Source organism: Protopterus annectens, chromosome 9.part0 (genome assembly GCF_019279795.1).
Source record: "Protopterus annectens isolate FY-2018-M chromosome 9.part0, PAN1.0, whole genome shotgun sequence".
Taxonomy (NCBI): Eukaryota; Metazoa; Chordata; order Ceratodontiformes; family Protopteridae; genus Protopterus; species Protopterus annectens.
Genome location: NC_056743.1, coordinates 681,633,325 through 681,650,866, shown reverse-complemented (window position 1 = coordinate 681,650,866; position 17,542 = coordinate 681,633,325). Strand labels below are relative to the sequence as shown.

General features: G+C 39.5%; 1 protein-coding gene across 1 annotated transcript in view; it reads right to left on the bottom strand.

Moving 5' to 3' along the window:
• The window catches only part of LOC122811442 (nuclear factor 7, brain-like), a 346,854-nt gene that overhangs the window by 157,056 nt on the left and 172,256 nt on the right, over positions 1–17,542 (bottom strand). The gene's annotated exons all lie outside the window — the stretch shown is intronic.

Below are 17,542 nucleotides of genomic sequence, written 5' to 3'. Positions count from 1 at the left end.
ATGCTGCAGTTAATGGTTATGTTTCAGCACTAGGTAACAACAGAGAGCAAGCTACAGTTAATGGTCATGCTTCAGCACAAGGTAATGATCGACAGCAGGCTATTATTACTAATCCTGAAACTGAACCACTTAATAATCATGACTTCTCATACAGTTCACTAAGCTCTTCACTTCCAGATGGGCATAGTACATCTAATCTACCACCCACCTTAATACAAAACACTTCTCCACGACCTTTTTTGTCCCAGGGCAATGCAGAAACTATGCACTGCGATCGAGCAGCACATAGATTACAGAAAAGGAGAGGAAGAGACAGAGGACAACTACAAATGCTTCAGCCATTGAACAGAAGGACCATAACAAGGAGCTACTTCTGAAGTTAACTGCACATGATATTAATGAGTTATTAAAGCAAATGAACACATATGTGTTCAATCTCACCAACAGGCAGTTTTCTGCATACCATTTAAATGTTTTGCAGAAAGGGTTTTCTTTTACACCCTCACAACAAGCATATTTACCTGACCTTCTTTTGGATCTGCATTTGTATGCCAGAAAGTTTAACCTCAGACGTTTACATGATAACATCTCTAATCAACATAGTGACATTTCTGATTCACAGTTTTCTAGCTGTTCTAATACAGTAGAGCACTCTCTGGCAGCTCATAAAAAGTACAGTTGTGTACACCTACCATAAATGTAGATGTTGAGTGTCTTCACTGTTGCAGTCATGACTGTAGGGCTCTCCCCTGCCGGCAGGCAGCCCTCGGTCGGCCAGAATCCCAAAGTCTGGGTCCGGAGTCGGCTGTTCAACCATGCTCCCTGATGTCAGAGCGCCAGGAGTACAAAGCTGACAGCCAACGCCATCTTCTCCAGTTTTTCTTGCCCCAGATGTCAGGAGTCCCAAAATGAAAAAGGTCCCATAACCTTTGCGAATACACGTCAGAAGAATGGTGAAAAAAGGAAATACACAAAAGTAAAAATAAGAGGGGACAGGAGGGAGGGAAACCCAGACTGCAACAGTGAAGACACTCGAACATCTACATTTATGGTAGGTGTACACAACTGTGCTATGTTCATCGTGTTTCACTGTTGCAGTCATGACTGTAAGGTAGAATCCCAAAGCTGAAAGAAAGGGAGGTGGTCATAAAGAAGAAGGCCCTGCAAGACTGCAGAGGCAAAGCCTGCCCTAGACTTAGAGTAGAGAGGTAGATTGTAGTGCTTAGAAAAAGTATGCACAGAACTCCAAGTTGCAGCTTCCAAAATGTCTTTGGTAGGAACTCCCCTGAGGAAGGCGCAGAAGTGGCAGCAGCTCTGGTGGAATGAGTCCGTATACTCCCTGGGATTTGCTTTCCATGGTGTGAATAACAAAATCTGATTCCATGAGCAATCCATTTAGAAATGGTCGGTTTTGAAATGGCTTTACCTTGGGAACTTGAAGCATAAGAAACAAACAATTGTTCTGATTTTCTGATGTCCTTGGTTCTGTTCAGGTAAAAACGTAGTTGTCTGTGTACATCCAAGGAATATAAGATCCTTTCCCCTTTATTTTGAGGAGTGGGGAAAAAGGTTGCCAAGTGGATAGTTTGATTTAAAGCCACTTTGGAAACCACCTTAGGCATAAAGGTAGGATTAGTCCTCAAAGATACCCTGTCTTGATGAAAAATAATATAAGGTTCCACAGCCATAAGAGCTTGTAACTCCGAAACTCTCCTGGCAGAGGTTAGGGCTAACAGGATAGCTGTCTTCCAAGATAAAAACTTGATGTCAGAAGAGGCCGCAGGCTCAAAAGGAGGCAAGGTTAGTTTTTTCCAAAACATAGTTGAGATCCCAAGCAGGAATGGGGGGAGATCTAGGAGGTCTTAAGTTCTTAGCTCCTCTGAGAAACTGTCTCATGAGCTGGTGGGAAAAGATGGGAGGGTGTGTATTATAATGTGCAGAAATAGCAGAGGCATGTATCTTAATGGAAGAGAAAGAGAGACCCTTATGTAAGAGATCTGTCAAGTAAAGTAAAATTAAAGTACTGTTAGGAAGAAGAGGATCAGAATCCTGAGCCTGCATCCAAGAACAAAATCTTTTCCATTTTCCTGCATAGGATTTTCTAGTGCTAGGACGTCTGGCTTCTAAAATGACATCTATAACCTGCTTGGGTAGGAAAGAAGAAATCAAAGGCCCTGGATTAACCAGGCCGCCAGACAGAGTTCTGACATGAGAGTGTAGAACCTGACCCTGATGTTGGGACAGAAGGTTCGGAGACTGACGTAAAACCCAAGGGGGCTCCAGGCATAGGTTTTTTAGAGTTGGATACCAAAACTGCCGAGGCCAATTTGGAGCCAGCAAGATTATCATCTTGGGCTTGTCCCGTTTTATCTTCAATAAAACCCGTGGAAGAAGAGGAAGAGGTGGAAAGGCATATCCTGAGAGGTTCCTCCAACTGAACGACAGGGCATCCACTTTCCAAACTTCTCTGTGGAAAGTCCTGGTGCAAAAATTCTGTAGTTGATGATTGAGATGGGATGCAAAGAGGTCTATGTGAGGACATCCCCAGACTGCTGTTATCATCCTGAATATTTTGGTGTCCAGCATCCACTCGTGTGGATCCGAAAGGTTTCTGCTCAGACTGTCTGCCAGGAAGTTTTGTTTCCCTGGTAGAAACTGAGCTTGAAGATCCAGATTGCAAGCTAGAGCTGTGTTCCATAGATCCAGGGCTAGTCTGCAAAGGGGGTAGGAATGAGATCCCCCTTGCTTGTTTATGTACCACATAACTGTGGTGTTGTCTGTCCGTATTAGTAGTTGTCCTGGTTGTAAAAGATTCCTGAAGGCCAATAGAGCTTTCTGAACAGCTAACATTTCCTTTAAGTTGATATGTAGGTGCTTCTGATCCTTTGTCCAAAGGCCCTGCAGACAATTGCCCTGAAAATGGGCTCCCCAAGCATAATCCGAGGCATCCGTGGTTAGAATCCGAGTGGCAGGAGACAGACGGAATGTTTAGAGCACATGCCCTGGACCACCAAAGAAATTCCTTTTGAAGGCAAGGAAGGACGGAGACCAGTATGTCTAAACTGTGGCAATGCTGAGACCATACACTTTTTAGGTACCACTGTATTTTCCTCATGTGTAGTCTTGCATATGGTACGAGAAGGATGCAGGAGGCCATGTAACCCAAAGCCTACAGGAATTTCCTTGCAGACAGTTGAGTTAAAGTTGCCAAGGTTCTGAAAGTTGAAGCCAGCTGTAATTGTTTTTCGGATGTCAGAAATGCCATCTGGGTTGTGGTGTTTAGAAGTGCACCCAGAAAAGTTATCTGTTGTGATGCTGTCAAATTTGACTTTTTTATGTTTACAGAGAATCCCAGGAACTTGAGGAGGTTCTGTACAAATTCTAGATGCTGGAGTAAGACATCCTTGCTGTCTGCCTGAATTAGACAATCGTCCAGATAAGGGTAAATTTGAATTCCCTTGAGTCTGCAGTAAGCTACTACTGGAGCCAGGCATTTGGTAAAGACCCTGGGCACAGTAGACAATCCAAAGGGCAGCGCAGAGAATTGAAAGTGCCTCGATCTGGCCTTGAACCTGAGGTATTTTCTGCGATCCTGCCTGATAGGAATGTGTAAATATGCCTCCTTTAAATCCAAAGTTACCATCCATGCATCTTTGGACAGCATTGGAAGTAGCTGCTGTAGAGTAAGCATCTTGAATTTTGGAATCTCTAGAAAGGTGTTCAAGACCAACAGATCCAGAATGGGTCTCCATGAGTTTTGCTTCCATGGGACTAGAAAGAGCCTCGAGTAAAAACCTTTTCCCCTCTCTGAAAGTGGAACCAGTTCTATGGCATTCATAGCCAAAAGAGCTTCCACCGTCCATTGATGTTTTGGAAGGTCTGGCCATCCGCTTGGCCTTGGCAAGGTATGAAAATGGAATTTGTAACCTCTTAAAACCACATCCAAAACCCACTTGTCTTGGGTTATTTGAGTCCAATTTTGATAAAAAAGAGAGAGTTTTCCTCCGAGAGGGGCTTCCAGGCAAGAAGTTCCTGTAGCCCAACAGAGGGAGTCATTGAGTTTGTTTCCTTTGAGTTTGTGACCTGTCCTCTCCTCCCCTAGGGGTGGTAGCAGTCCACTGTCTTGGTCTATAAGAAGCTTGTGTTTGAGGCCTTCCTCTGGAGCGTCTATATCTACCCCTCTGAGGCCTGTCTGAAGTGGGAAAGGACCAATTTTTTGAAGACAAATTCCTGCTAAATCTAGGTGGCTGTACTTGTAAGAAATCTTTAACTGTTTGCATGGATTTCGCCTTATCCTCCATCTTTTTAATCACATCTTCAGCTTTTGATCCAAACAAAACATTATGCTGAACAGGAGCATCCAATAATTTAGCCTTTACTTGTTCAGGCAAATTTTGTTCCTTTAGCCATGCATGCCTTCTAATGACTGTGCCGGAGGCCGCAGCCCTACAAGAAGCCTCCAAGGCATCAAATCCACAGTGTAAACCATGCTTCCCAACTTGTTCAGTGGCATGCAATAAGTCATGTAATTCCTTATCATCTGCACAGGCAGAAATGGAAGTAAGCTTTTGTTTTAAAACAGACAAGAGAAATTGCTGGTATTTTAGCATATGAAACTAACAGTTTAAAGCCCTAATGGACAAAGTAGCAGAAGTGTACACCTTTTGCCCCATCTTTCTAAGGATCGAGAATCCTTTTCAGTAGGAATGGGATTTTTGGCAGAAGCGGCCTTAACTCCCTTAGGACCCTGAGAAATGGTTTCAGGGTTAGCAGAAGGGTTCTTGTATAAAAACTGATGGGAATCAGGAACCCTGTAATATCTATCAGGCTTAACAGGAGCAGGAGGAAGAGAGTCAGGGGTTAAATTAGCCTCCGAAAAGGCATCATCCACAATATCCAAAACAGGAGGAATAGCCAGGGGTCTATGTTGGGGAAGAAGAAGAAAATCCCTCAGTCTTTTCTTAGATTCTGAATACTCCTGTCCTTCCCAGTGGAAATGTTCCCTCATTTCATGCAAAGTTTCCCCAAAAGAGAAATCCTCAGGGGGAGAAGCTGAAGGAATGGATTCTTCAGCATCAGAATCCTCATAAGGAGGGAAAGAATATTTCTGATCAGAAGAAGAAACTGAGGAAACAGAAGCCTGATCAGAGGAATCATAATAAACATCCTGCCTTGGCCTTTTATCTGGAGGGGGATGTGAACCCCTAATCATAGTAAGTAAATCCTCCGCCATCTTGAGTAACTGTTTCTGTGACTTGGGAGCTGGTTCAGAAGAGGCCTGTGTTGTAGTCTTTGATTTAGAAGGAGTCTTTGCCTTTGTCTTTGGCTTTGCCTTTATTAGAAGCTCAGTAGGCCTGAAAACCCCTTCGGAAGCCGGTACCTGCACAGCGGCTCCGGACCCATCTGAAGGAGCATTGTCTGACGGTCCTGCAACAGAAATATTTAAAGGCCTGGTTGGCTCCTCATGAGAGTCCGTTTCGGCCATCGGTTCTGATATAGCCAATGACAGGGGCTGCAAAAGCGCCTTACTGACGACGGCCGAACCTGAAGCTGGCTCCGCTTGTGCGCTATCATCAGATTTGGACCTCGGAGGCCTGACTTTATCCTTGCGACGTTTGTGAACTCCAGTAGCCTGAACCATATCCGATGACATTTTGTAGTTAAAGCGTCTACCGAAGTAATGAAAAGCAAAATCGTACCTTCGCTTGATTGTACGTTGATTGAATCTAGCACAAAACTGACAACTAGCTACGTCGTGGTCAGGGCCTAAGCAAGGAATACAGTAAGAATGAAAATCCTTATGAGGTATTTGCTTCCCACATGAAATACAATTATTAACTTTTTCTGACATCGGAGTGGAGCAAGAAAAAAAGTTTCCCCAACGGGGTACTTAGCTTTGAGTGGAGAAGAAAATCTTCGGACTGAAGTATATCAGAAAAAATAGTCAGGAGTAAGCCAACCGGCACTTGCGAACTGCTATTACCGCACGGCAAGAAAGACTGGAGAAGATTGCGTCGGCTGTCAACTTTGTACTCCTGGCGCTCTGACGTCAGGGAGCATGGTTGAACAGCCGACGCCGGACCCAGACTTTGGGATTCTGGCCGACCGAGGGCTGCCTGCCGGCAGGGGAGAACCCTACAGTCATGACTGCAACAGTGAAATACGATGAACATCTTTAAGATCTAAAAGTTTACACAACCCAGTCCTTCATAACTCTCTACAGGTGTTTCTGAAAGTTCGTGAAAAGGATTTACGTAAACTATGCCACTCAAGTAGTACTTGTAATAAATGGTTCAACCTTCCGTAAACTATGCCACTCAAGTAGCACTTGTAATAAATGGTTCAACCTTTCCGTTTCTGAAAAAAAATGCATTAAATGATTTGATTAATGACAAATAATTACGTGTTGTGTGTGCTGATAAAGGCACTGGTTTGGTGTTGATGGAACAAGATTGTTCTATAGCTAAAATAAAAATCATGGTTACTAAGAGTAAATTCTATCAACAGGTTGAACTGAAAGAGGTCATTAAATAGTTTGCATTGACGAACATATCTTTATGTCAGTTGACCATCCTAGTTTGGGTAAGTTGTTTGGTATACCCAAAATTTATAAAGACACACGAAACTCTCCTTTTAGACACATTATCTCAAATAAGAAAAACTAAGATGGAAAAAATACCTCAGTTTTTGGATTCCATTCTTAACCCTTTAGTAGTCCACTTCTTTCTATCTTAGAGACTCATGGGTTTTTCTTAAGGAGTTATTCTGTAAAAAGGAAGCTTTAGCTAACTGTTTTTGTCACGCTAGATGTAGAAGCGTTATACAATATACCCAGGGTTGCCAGATGTCCCTATTTGGGCGGGACTGTCCTGAGATCAGCAGCCTGATCCAGAGTCCCACCCTGCCGGTTTAAATCCCGGCCAGCCTCCGCTTTGTTTGTGTTTTTTTTTTTTTTTTTTTTTTTTTGATTGTCCCATATACCTGGCATACGGGCCAATCAAAAATTGCTAAACACGGAGCTTCTTGTGTTCTAAACATGAGAAGCTCAGTGTTTAGCGATTTTTGATTGGCCCATATGCCGGTATACGGGCCAATCAAAAATCGCTAATCACGGAGCTACTTGTGTTGAATGCGGAACTGCAATGCATTAAACACGAGAAGCTCCGTGTTTAGTGCAGAGCTACTGAGCGAGCTCAGTTCTTTAATGTGGAACTGTGTTCCGCATTAAAGACCTTTTTTTTTTGGTCTTCACTTGCCGTGAGAGACCTTTTTTTTTTTGTCCCTACCTGGGGGCCTGGAAATCTGGCAACCCTGAATATACCACACAAACAAGGGAGCCCGCAGGATTTTTTGCAGGGGGTGCAAACCCATAGCCCCTCCCACATAGCCCTACTCCCTCTGCCCACACAGCCCCACCCCCTCCAGCCACACAGCCCCACCCCCCATGCAGCCATTACAGGGTCCCATTACTTGGTTATTTCTCCCCAGTTGCCATAAACACTGTTCAAAATTCTCAGTGTGCATACTGTTTTATGCTTTACTTCTACAATGATTACAGATATCTAGATTTAATTAGGAATACATGATAAGTTTTTTTTTACATACCCCACGTACATTGCAACTAACTCAAGGGAACTTTCAGCTGCCAGCCCTTTTGAATTCTGATCAAGAAGGCTTGGTTGTTCAGTTCTCTGTACTGGAATAATTTCTCATTCATTGCTAATAATCATTTTATTTACTTGGGTACTAACAGAGTTTTCCTTTTTACCTACTATAAAGACAAGGTATTTGTTTTATCTCAAAAAACTTCCCCTGGTTTTATTTATTTATTTATTTATAAGAGACAGAAACAACTACTGGGGAATAGTGTTCATTAGCTCAGTATTTCGCATGTAGGACACTAAACTGAGTCCAATGAGCCTGTTCAGATTTAAACAGATTAGTTTATAACACTAGTGTTATTTGGCTTCCAAGATTAGCTCTCAGTAACACAAGTTGCTGTTTAAATAAAAGCTGGCATTCTGTGCTCTGAATGCATGACACATTATAGCTGTATTTAACAAACTGTGTGCAGCCACTAAATTATGTACATCTTTTAATTAATGCTTATTCAAGCATTTCTTCATAATCCCAACATTGACACAGTTGCAAGACATCATCTTTTTAAAGATAATTCCAATAGCCCTAATTGATGCACATTTTTAATTCTTTTTTCAAGTTTAGTTTTACTGAGTGGGCGAGGGAAATCCTGGGTGTTTTCTGCTTTTGTATGGTTGACCCTTAGTTACATAAACTGGATCTATTACCAGTGATGTGAACAACTTCATTATATGCTTAACTAAAAGCTTTAGACCTTATTTCTTGACACAGACATTACAGTATCCTTCCTGTTACTGTGATAAACCAAAGTAGCCAAGCATAAGAAGTGTACATATTTATACATATGATTATAATATATACAAATTGTTTTAATTAGAATATAAAATAATTTAATTATATCCCTTCTATAATACAGCACCACTTGTTAGGGCGTTTTAAATTTATAGTTTTGGATGTTTTTCCAGCAAGCAATGAAACAAAATGTATGAACCAATAAAGACGAACTGCCCAATTCAGAACATTTCAGCCATAAAAGGCCACTTAAACTTCTGTCATTACAATCCATTAATGTCAGTCAGTATGCACAATCTCAGTATGCACAATCTCTGCCGAAGTAAAGTAATCTGAATAATTCCACATTAAAGAGATCTGAAACTAATGAAGAGGTTGTTGCTAGAAAACAACTTTATACTTCAGTGTTTCATCTACAAATTCAGTGCCTACTGCCCTTAAAGAATAAATTAGCCATGCTACATTAAAAAAAATGGTAAGCTAGTATATTGCAATAGGGAATGGGTGGCAAGCTGAAAAACATGTTCATAGTTATAAGGCATTTCCTCTAAAAGGAGGACATACTAAGGACTACAGCACCCCATCTCCTTAAAATACAAATCTACATATTGTGGAAGTAGAACCTATAGCCTTCTACAACAAGATGCAAGTATGCTACCTGCTGTACTACTAACACTGCTTTAAAATTCTATATGACAATAGTGATACCATTTGCTGAACAAAACAGTTATACCTTTTAAGCAAACTTAGCACGAGCAGCAGTAAGGGCGGCCATGGTGGTGCAGTGGTTAGCAATGTCACCTCACAGCAAGAGGTTCTCTGGTTCGATCCTCGGCTGGAGTGCCTTCTGTGCGGAGTCTGCATGTCCTCCCTGTGGTCGCGTGGGTTTCCTCCGGGTGCTCCGGTTTCCTCCCACATCCCAAAAACATGCAGTAGGTGGATTGGACACTCTAAATTAGCCCTAGGTGTGAGTGCGTGTGTGTGCCTTCTGTGGAAGGTTGGGCGCCGGGCTGGCAACTCGACAATGTAAAACTTCACTGCCAATTATGAGCGGACAGGTGATCCGCTGTGTCGACCCCTAACCGGGAAAAAACGAAAGAAGAAGAAGAAGTATGAGCAGCAGTAAATTTCTCTTCCCTTGAAACTCCCTTGAAACTCACAATTCCTTAAATATGCACTTGAAAATAAATTCCACCCGATAACTCTAACTAGGGTATTTCACTCTCTCTCACACACACCCCCCTCATCATCTTAATGCAAGAAATCTGGACAAAGCCTAAACAAACAGGGACAGATTATAAATATTGCCCTCATGAACTTAGAAAATCGTTAAAAAATAACAGAATTTGTTAGTATGTATTTTTTAAAGGATATGACGTCTAAAACGTCGGTTATTATTTAGCAACTTCAATAGAAGTCCAAGTTGAAATTACCCCTCAGGAGTCTGTATGATATTGAAGAGAGGGGGCAAAGCATTTAGTCTATCAGAATGGCTAAGGGTACTCAGACCTCAGATCTTTTTAGAGAGGAAACATTAAGGGCTCTCAAGTTGCTTTAGATGCTTAGGGAGGTATATGCCAAAGAGTACATGCCTCAAATAACAAGCTAGTTATTATCCGAAACCCAATCATACTCCTCTGTGTAAGCATTAATCAGTGCTACTATGCTCTAGTCTCACATAAAAGTTTCAACAGCAGCACCACCGAACAGAGTTGGAAACCTGTGACAGCCTTAAAAGCTCTAGTACAATTTGCACTGAGATTAATAAAGCGGGACTATAACTTCTTTGGTTTTGGGGCGCTACCATGAAGGATTAGTGCAAGGTAGAAGGATTTTCTAACCACTACCGAGACTTAGTGGTCAAAGAAGAGTATATTGTCATCATGCATATCCAAGACAACTGTCAAATTTTTAAGTGGAATTTTATCTACATGTAAAAAGTAGTGATGCTGGATTCAAAGGAAACTATGCTGCATTTCTTGCAAACATTTATTTGATCCAGCTCTTCTTGGAGAATTTGAGTACCAGAATGGGATTTGATACTGCTCCCAGTTTGCAGTCACCAGCATGGAACACAAAGTTTTGCAGATTCTGCTGTATGTCAGTAACAGAAATCTGAACAAGCTCTCAGCTGTATATTGACCCAGAGATAGTCCTTTCATTACATCACAGTGACCAGGTGTTCTACTCTAATTTGGTCACCAACAGCACACACAGACCAGCCTGCCCTGCCTCTGTGTCAGTGGGATGTCTGCATCCTATGAACCATCTGTATTTATGTGCAGGGCCAAGAAAAAGAATACAAATGCTTTAACACAAAAACAGGCACTCTTCCATTAATAATTTTTGAACTATGTATTCCAGAAGAAAAACAGAGGAAGGATGAATGTGTCTTTATGCCAGACAAACATACTATGAATTATAGTTAAAAATGTACCTTAAAATGCAGAAGGCTAGTGGTGTATAAATGTTCTGAGTATGAATAACAATACACAGAATAGTGCTAGTAATATTCAGAAGTAAACTGTGTAAAGGGTACTGGGCAAGTACAGCGTCCAGAGTCGTTTACAACAAGAATGCTAAAGGTATAAATAAAAAGGCAAAGATAATAGTAAGTTGATGTGGAGCTGTAAACCATGGAAAGCATTGCAAATGTTGAAAGAATATTGTTGGATTACAAGCTCGACTGAAGTTATTAACTGCATGCAGCTGGAAATCCCATACTGATTAAGAATCATCAATTACTCTTAGTATGAAATGATGTTGAACAGATACATATATCAGTGAACAGGTTAGCATTATAAACCCCATTATATCAACATCACGTATGCCAATCAAATAACAATGATAAGCTACATCTCTGGTTCAGGGAATATTTTGATCATAAAGGTTGTCTGGTTACTAAATATGGATATAAGGGTTGTGGACTATTTGGTCTACAATGGTAACAGAACATGGGGCTAGAACAACAACAATAAGCTTATTTTCTTACTTTATTTTAACTTTTATCATTTGCTGATCAAATAAATGAACACTTTGCACCCTTCTTAGCCACAACATTGGCCATTACACAAACAAAAATGAAAGAGCACAGAAATCATACAGTAGTTATAAATGACAGCAAGCATTTCACAGACAAAAACAAAATGATAGCATGATGCAGACAATAAATCTGGCAACAGCAGTAACAACCGATGGCAGCATCATAGATTAATGAGAAACTGTCAAATATACAAACTCATCTCATGCGTCAATTTAATAAGAACACACTTGCAGTAGTATAGCCAGTTACGTCAGTATTTCCAAAACGAAAAGGCTGAAATATTTTAAACACACACACATATATATATATATATATATATATATATATATATATATATATATATATATATATATATATATATATATATACACACACACATATATACATATATATATATATATATATATATATATATATATATATATATATATATATATATATATATATATAAATAAATAAATAATGTGTGTGTACATATCTCCAAAAATACTACAAATATAATACAAAGTAAAGATTTGCACCTTATGTTTTTGACTTTAATATCACCTACTTTCACTTATACACACTTTATATTTTTCTTCAAAACACCAACTGTCCCAGGTCTACATCCTTTGTACTACTTTCATGTGTGCACACTTTGTTTTTCTTCCCAAACACCAGCTATCTCATGTACACATCCTTTGTATTTATTTACAGTATTGACAATATTTTTTATTTTAATAACATATACTATCACATGTGATGCCACCCCAAGCACCATCTTATTTATTAGCACCTTGTGTGCTTTGAAAGTGAATGTATGTTATAGAGTTTAATGTGTGTCCCCATCACCATCTGGTCTGTCAGCACCTTGTGTATTGTTCCATATGTAACCCCCATCACCATCTTGTCTATCAGCAACTTGTGTACTGTGGAAATGAACAGCATGCAGTTGGAGGCCCATATATACCACCCCATACCCCATGACTAATTTTTGTACTGTGGAAAGGAACACTGTGCTGTGATATTTAGTATGTACCCTTAGCACCATTTTAACATTCAGTGCTTTGTGCATATTGGAAAATCGACAGAATGATGTGGTGTTTTCTTATGTAGCCTCCCAGACCCATCTTACCTATCAGTACCCTTTGCAGCCTGTAAATGAATAGTATGCCCTAGGGCCCTGTATGTGCCTCCCAGCACATTATCCATTGGAACTTTGTGTAATGTGAAAATTAACCTTACCCTGCAGTGCTTCATACATACCCCCCTACAGCAATGCTGCCTCACAGTATGAGGTTTTCCAGTTTAGTCCGCAGCTTTCTGTGCAAAGGCTACGTATTCCCTATGTTCTTTTATCCCACACCATATCTTAGTCCCTCCCTCTTACAAACACACACACACCTCTCTCCCACCCTCCTCCAAACACACACACACACACCTCCCTCCCACCCTCCTACACACACACACACACACACACACACACACACACACACACACACACACACACACACACACACACACACACACAACCTCTTAAATACTAAAACGCACACACCTACCTCTCACTTCTACATTCATCTGGCGTGTCCGCAGTCCAAACGTCCTCTGGAATTCAAATTCCCGGTAGGCGCGCAAAAGACAAAGACATAAACCAATGGTTGCACAGACACAGAAGACGAAGACAGGTCGCAAACACCTGTTGCGTCTGTGTGACTGGAAGGGATGCAAAGGGCGTTCTTAAAGGGGAATGCCGTTCAAAAAACCCCCGAAAAAACGTTGTTTTTTTTTTTTTTTTTAAATTAAAATAAAATTAAATTCTCAGCCAGCCGGTTCCAGGGGGGTGCAAATGCACCCCCTTGCACCTGCCTGCGGGCGCCATTGCACACAAAGAAGGTTTAGACTTACTAAGACTATTTCTACTGATATTTTCAGCTCTTCCTTCTTCTAAAGTTAACACTACTTGTACATTAGTGTGCTTGGCATTGAACAGCAATTTCTTCTTCTTTAACAATAAGATTTACAAAAAAATCAAAGGAGTGGCTACGAGTTCCAAACTTGCAACATCTTTTGCTAATTTAGTACTCTCTGCTTGGGAACTTGAACAATTATCCTTCCTTGTGGGTTTTCTCAACATTGTTATGCATACAGGTTACAATGATTATATCTTTTTTTGCCAGGAAGGGTGGTATGGCTGACAAGACAGTTTTGTAGCTTCCATGAAAGACAGCATTGGTTTTCTTAATTTTACAGTTTCAGGCTGTGGCAACATTTTATTAATTTTCTGGACACTAAAATTGTTTCACTTCTATCTGGATCCTTATTTTTTTACAGTGTACAGAAAATCCACCTACATAAATAACTTTCCTGATTTCTCAAGTCAATATCCTTTCTACATGAAAAAGAACTTAAAGGACAGTTCATTAGTTTATCCTAAATTATAAGTCATGATGAAGAGCTTTTTGCTCAGTCTTTCTTACTTAAAAAATGTTTTTCTTCGAAATTATCCTCTTCAAGTGATTGAAAAGTTGCTTCATGACTTTTCATCGGATTGAAAAGTTACTTCATGACGTTTCATCGGCTAGATATTCCAAGTATTTTCCTGTTTTGAAATTTGGATTTCAACCTACCAGTACAAAACTTTCAGATTCTGACAGAACTCAGTTTTCCTATTCCCATTAGCAGGGACATGACAAACATATGAGACATTATCTCGAAGAACTGGGATATAATTTCAGACTCTCCACAGATAGAAAGACTCATAAAGACGAGCCTATCTTTTAGGAGTCTCTCCATCTTTTACTTTTAAAAGATCTAAAACTATACATATGCATATAGAAAACATAGATTCTCTTTTTTTGTATTTGATTAACAGTAATCCTTCAGCATTGTACAGGTATGTTTTGCTGTAACAAATGTGTGGTTTGCCCTTTTAAGAGATGTACCTTTGCACACTGTAATTTCACAGTTAACTTCTCTGGATGTTATGACTGTTATTCTTCATCCATGGATTATGCTGCTGTCTGTGCTTCTTGCAAATCATTCTACATAGGAAAGACTATGCATAGACAGAGTTAAAGAACACCTTAGAACTATTAGAACTCTTAACCTTAACAATGCATTAGCAAAACACAGCATGGAGTGTTCTCATTTCATCCTGTTTAAATTTTTTTGTACTGGAACAAACACATTACTTTCTTGGAGATTGTGACTCGTATCTTGAACTAAAAGAACGGAAGTAGCAATTACTACTGAATGCAGAAGCCAGTCCTGGACTGAATGAAAACAGTGTGCTCTTCGCTGGCATTATTAAGACCCTCCCTTTTTATGGCTTGGTTTATCATTTACTCTGCTGTCATGACTTTACACTGTACATATTCATTTTCTTGTTATCTTTACACTATCTTGTTTAGCTAGTTCACTGGACTGTTTGTATTGCCTGTAAATAGCTCATTGACTACTATCTTCATCTCACTGCATGTATCATATTTAAAATGAAGACTACTGACTTTTCTGTATTCTAATGAAGTTCTGTTTAACTAACATGAACAAAAGCACTTAATAACCATTTAGTGTCCGTGCGGTTCTTTCCCACTATAAGAGCTATAGAAGCTATAGTTATTATTTTTTTTTTAAAGTTTTTATTTTACAGTTATTCTTCTTCTCCATATGTTTTTACTATTATATTTTTTGTTTTGTAAGTCCGTTCGTTTCTAAGGCTATAGAAGAACTCATAGCATCTGAACCAGGCTTGAGAAGCCACATATTATTTGATGTATCTACACATCTGATACCTCAAGAATTGTTGGACTTAATTCGTACATTAGATGACACCACGAACTGCAGTGGCCTTTTTACCAGCCAGATAACTCCACGACAAAGGCCTGTGCATTTATCTAATGTATCCCTACCATCACAAACAGTACAATCCATGCCTAATGAAGCTAATTTCACTAACCCTTCAAGACTTCAAAATATTGGGGCTGACAATCTCACTCTTACAGCTACAGATGTTAACTGCAACTCGTTTATTACTGGGTCTCAACAGCTCCATGTTAACAATCCTACTAATAATATTTAGTTTGCCTGCACTACAGGAAGCAGAAAAACAGAAATTTTTAAACTAGAATGTTTACTAAAGACATACAAGAACATAGAATATAACATTCTGTTTTTAGACTACATCTTTCATAAAATAGTGCTCCAAGGCAATATATACCAACCTAAGGCAATGCAATCTGAACAAGCCAGAGACCTGCTACAACAAAATTCGCCACAGGGGCATCCTATTGTAGTCACCACTGTCTCTCACTTGCTGAACTGGACTGGCTTGAACTCCTTCAATGACATCAACTCTCACTCGCCCACAAACTAGTAAACCATCCACTTAATATCCCATCCCTCCAGAATCTACTCCAACCCTATCGCACCACCAGGACACTAAGATCCAGCAAGAAAAATCACTTGCAGACCACTAAAGCCAATAACTCTGCTGGTGAATCATTATTCTCTTGCACCATAGCCAAATTATGGAACTCCCTCCTACCCACAATTACCTCCATACCATCATGCACCCACTTCAAAACTTTACTAAAAGCACACCTAAAAACATGCTGGCTATGCCCTTGCAACTCTCACTCTAAATATCACCGACCCCATCCAACCACTAGCTTTCTTTCCACTCCACTAACTACCTTGATTATAGCAAGCTCAGATGCTCATAAGCCTAGTACTCATACAGCAGGAACTTCTTATTGTAACATTTGTTAATGTCTGTTATGTACTACATAGATAAAGATTCTAGTAGTCGACTGATGGACTATGTTCTTCCTCTGTAAATATGTTGTAAGTAATTGCTATGTAAATTGTTAATCGCCATGTAATCCAATGCAACTACTGTCTGTTTATTTTAACTGTGGAGCTTTTCTCCCCAGGCCTCCGCTGAAAATGGACCTACGTCAAATCGGACACTCCCGGTCAACAAATATAAATAAAGTCTCCATTTTAACACGTTCCCTAACAGTGCTTCCAGCGACAATAAACTTGACAAAAACCTCAGAGCACTGTACAATGACACTGGGCTTAAAGTTTTAAATATCAACAAGCTGATAACAGGGAAAGACACTCAGTTGATACAGAAATCATTCAACACCCGGAATTCTGCAGCTTTTGTGCCATGCTATATGCAATGCTGAGGAAATTTTTTTACACACTTCTCCTGACTGATACCTTTCAACAATGTGATCTCCTTGATGCATTGTAAGCTCTCTGCGAACCATGGCTTTTGGCAGTAGCAGGCAACTGAGTAAATGTCAGGAAAATCCTACTAGGACAGCTGAACTTTATTTGGGGTTAATAACAGTCTCTAACTGATGGCAGGTGTGTACCCAAGACGATTGAATGTTGTAATTAAATCAAAAGCTGCTTCAATAAAGTATTAGTTTTAGGGTGTGCACTCTTCTGAATCCAGCTTATTATACGTTTTTTATTTTTTATATTTTTCCCCTAACAGATTTGTTTGTTTTTCAACTATGAATGTTATAGGTCACATTAAAGGTGGGAAAAATTTTGAAATGATTTTCTGTGGTGTCACTTTTTTATATCAGAAAAACCTGGCATTTTAACCGGGGTGTGTAGACTTTTTATATCCACTGTATCTATCTATATATACACATACACACACATTTACATACACATATACAGGATCATAGGAGATTACTAGGCTATCGACCTGAAGGTCACTTCAAGCCTAGCAGTTTCAACCCGATGTAATACCATAGAAATGCTAGTCAATACCAAATACTGCATTTAGTAATGACTATCCAAGTCCAAGAAAGTGGTGGGTGCTATCTCAGCTAAGCATTTATGGTACCACATCCACTCATCCAGGTGGTTCTTAAACAGTGTATATACATACATGCATATTTTATATATATATATACATACATATATATATATATATATATATATATATATATACATACATATATATATATATATATATATATATATATATATATATACATACATATATATATATATATATACATATATATATATACATATATATATATATATATATATATATATATACATACATATATATATATATATATACATATATATATA